Consider the following 3,787-nt stretch of genomic DNA (forward strand, 5'->3'; position numbering starts at 1 on the left):
CTATGCCCGTGCAAAGACGGGAGTTGTATGATTTGTCACCGATAGAAACAAATAATCAACCAAGGCTTTCCGGACGATTCTTATACTATCACTTTTCAGATGTCAACTAAAACGCTGTGTAAATATCGTTTTGTAAAGATACTTGTTTTCCCTTGAGGGATACAAACGTGTTGTCAATTTGTTTAAAGAACTGGAATAACTGCTGACGCCTGATACTTGGCTCACAACTGGAATGGTTTTGTACCTCATGAATCTTGTAACTTCTAGCTGTGCTTCAGCAAGAACTATCGATAGCTACTCTACTTTCAACTTGACAAGTATTGATGCTTTGAATACTTACCCAGATACGCCTAGAGAGAGTTTTAGTGATGTTTCGAATGATTGCAGTGTTTTGTTTGTTCCATTGTGTGTCAATGTGTGTGATATAACGAATCCGGAGTTCAAGAGTCCTTTCATTCTATGAAAACGTGATTTCTTTAAAAAAGCTATCCTTCGTCTTGAGCTACATAAGCTAGTAAGCAATGATCACGAAAGGCTAGTTCTTTTAATTATAAGACATCTTATTAAAGAAAGGGAGCCTTGCTGCTTAGAACCAGATATAGACTATAGTCTTATATATCCAAAATGCATGACTTCTCGCTGTTGTCCTCTTTGAGTTTTTCCCGAAATAGAGTATACGCTTTATCGAACCTCATGTTGTCGCGCCACGTAAGTTTATATTCAATAACCTTATCTGAACCAGACGTAACAAGTTCTATATGCACTATCTAAGAACTTATTAGATTCATTCAACAAGCATATTGAATTGGTATACAAGACAACTAATGAAAAAATGAATAAACGTAAACTAAAATTTGCGCTACAGGTATTTGAATCTTTTATAATGCAGGAAAAAAGAAACAATTTTTAAAAATGTTAAAAACGGATGCAATAAAATAAGTAGCTAATAGTCGGGGACTGTCCAGCGTTTATTTGGAGTGTATGAGACAGACTGTAACGTAGAGACTTATTCAGGCTCTTTTTTGTCGCAATATGCCAACATAAACAAATACTTAGTCAGACACACCAAAACACAGAGAGAGGCAAACACAGTCAGCATAACAACACAAAAAACTCTGAAAGTACGCTTGGAATCACCAAAAACGCTAAAAAAGACAAGCTCAAAAACGAAACATCAGGCATTCAACTCACGTCTACCGGTAGTCACGCTGAATACTTAGACCACTAGATTAGATACAGCAGCACAGCTACCACAGTACCTACCTCCCGCAAAAATCGATCAACTAGCTCCTAACAATTTTGTTTTATATTGAAAAAACAGACATCGCTTGGACAAAACAAAACCTATCACAACGAAAAGCTCAAAAGAGACACGGAAGAACTAAATAACTCCTTACAAAATAGTCTTTGAAACAAGAAGAAAGCTAACACTGACAAGATAAACCATGAGAGAGCACAACTAAACATCCTAAATTAAAGTTTCAAACGAAAAACTTCCAAAATACTCTTGGAAACACCAACAGCGCTAAAACAGACAAGCTAAACCTCGAAACATTGAAACTAAACATCCTCAATAAAACGTTTCAAACAAAAACTTAAAACGCTTGGAATCACCAACAAAGCTAACACAGACAAGCTAAACCACGAAACAGCAAAACTAAAAATCCTAAATCATACGTTTCAAACAAAAAACTTCCAAAACACACTTGGAAACACCAACAAAGCTAATACTGACGAGCTAAACCAAGAAACAGCAAAACTAAACAACTTCTTCCAAAATACTCTGTGAAACACCAACAAAGGTGATACGGGCAAGCTATACCACGAAAGAGCACAACTAAACATCCTGAATCATACTCTTGAAACGAAAAACTTCCAAAATACACTTGGAAGCATCATTTTTACCAAGAAAATGTCTGAAGATACCTTAGGAATAGTAGTTTGTGCCAGGGGGTAACTTGTGCCAGCCATTGAGTGCCATTGTGGAGTGAACTGCCTTGGACTATCACGTTCTAGCAATTGAATAGCATGTTCCCACTGTTCAAATAAAAATATATATATACTGTGATATCCACACGCCAGAAAACGTTCAAAAGATGATGACGGTTACCAGATGTTGCCACTAGAAAGGTAAATTGTGCCACGCTGGCGTATTTTGTCACAATTCATCAGAAGAAACGCTCTTGGGAATTTTCTTTAAGTTTAAACGATCTAGTATATAATTCTTTAATTTAAGTCTAGTTTATACGGTTCTTTTGGTGGAAAATGTCTGAAACTGCCTTAGGAATGATAATTTGTGCCCGAAAGGTGTCGTTTGCCAACCATTGAGTGACACGGTGGGGTGAATTGCCTTGGACTATCACGTTCTACCAAGGAAATGGTATGTTCCCACTGTTCAAATAAAAATACATATTGGGTGTCTATTGGTAAGCCACGACTGCCACCAGATATTGGCGCAAAAATGGTGCTACATCAGTTAATACAGGGGAGGTCTCTCTGGTGACAAATATTGTAATGGAATGCTCGCGCTTACCACTACTGTTCCGTAAATATAGAGTATGTTAGTACCTTTTTTACGGTATACCATGCTCCAGGGTATGGTAACGTGATTGAATGGTCAAACGTTTAAACTATATACCCAGAATGCACCTCCACTGAGTGACAACTTACCCCCCGAACTCTCTCATTAGAGGGTATACGGACCCCCTATCTATGTTGTAACTGCCGGTAAGCTTTACAAATGTTATTTTACAGCACATAATATAATATAAGCCTTTCTTTAGGCTGCCAGACTCCACCTAGGCTAAAATGTCCAAGATTATGAATAAACTTACTTCAAATGAATCAAGCCAACTTAGTTCGAATGAATCAGCTTTATGCCCTTTCTTTCACCCCTTGACAATACGGACCAAACTTGTTATCTGAAAGTAACTATAGCTGTGGTGGGTCAACCGTAACTGCACAATTAAAACCTCGTGGTTTTAACGACCTACGCAGTTAAAGAAATAAAAAATGGCGCAGCCAATATGAAGAGAAAATTAATCATTTCCACAGATGGGAAAGGGATAATTAAAGAACCCAAAAGAAAAGAAACAAGGAAGGACATTTATCTGAAAAAAAAACCCAGGACCAAAGGTTCCAACATCGAGGTATTCAAACGTCAGAAAAAGCTTAAGTGATGATGACGGGTTTAAAATAACCCTTTCTCACGAAACATGCAGAAAACATGCAGCTCATATGTAAGAACTGTTAAGCAGTTGCATGTAGGGAATACGAAGCAAGATCCTGCAGGTACTTCTATAGGCTCTTCTGTGTCTAAATATGAAAATATACACAAACACGTATTCAGACACAACAAGACGCAAAGAGAGGCAAACACAGAATGTTTAAATAAACGAAACACATTGCAAGTGCGCTATGGATCCAAAAAAATGCTTAAAAAGACAAGATCAACTATGAGACATCAAGACTAAAATTTATACAAAATATGTTTTAAACTGAAAAATTTTAAAACAAGATTGGAATCAGCAACACAGCTAAAACAGACACTATAACCCGCAAAAATCACATATCTATATCCTATCTCATGTGTTTTATAATACAAAAACAGACAAAGCTTGGAAAAAACAATACCTATTACAAAGAACATCACAAAATAGACATGAAAAGACTCAAGAGATCCTTCCAAAACAACCGTTGAAACCTAAATAGGGATACAAATTAGAATACCAACAGAGAAAAATTCCTATTAAAAATAACAAATATTAACTTTTTCCACAGAGAACTT

This window comes from Artemia sp. Qi Xiang Cuo, chromosome 16 (genome assembly GCF_049724085.1).
Source record: "Artemia sp. Qi Xiang Cuo chromosome 16, ASM4972408v1, whole genome shotgun sequence".
In the NCBI taxonomy this organism is placed as follows: Eukaryota; Metazoa; Arthropoda; class Branchiopoda; order Anostraca; family Artemiidae; genus Artemia; species Artemia sp. Qi Xiang Cuo.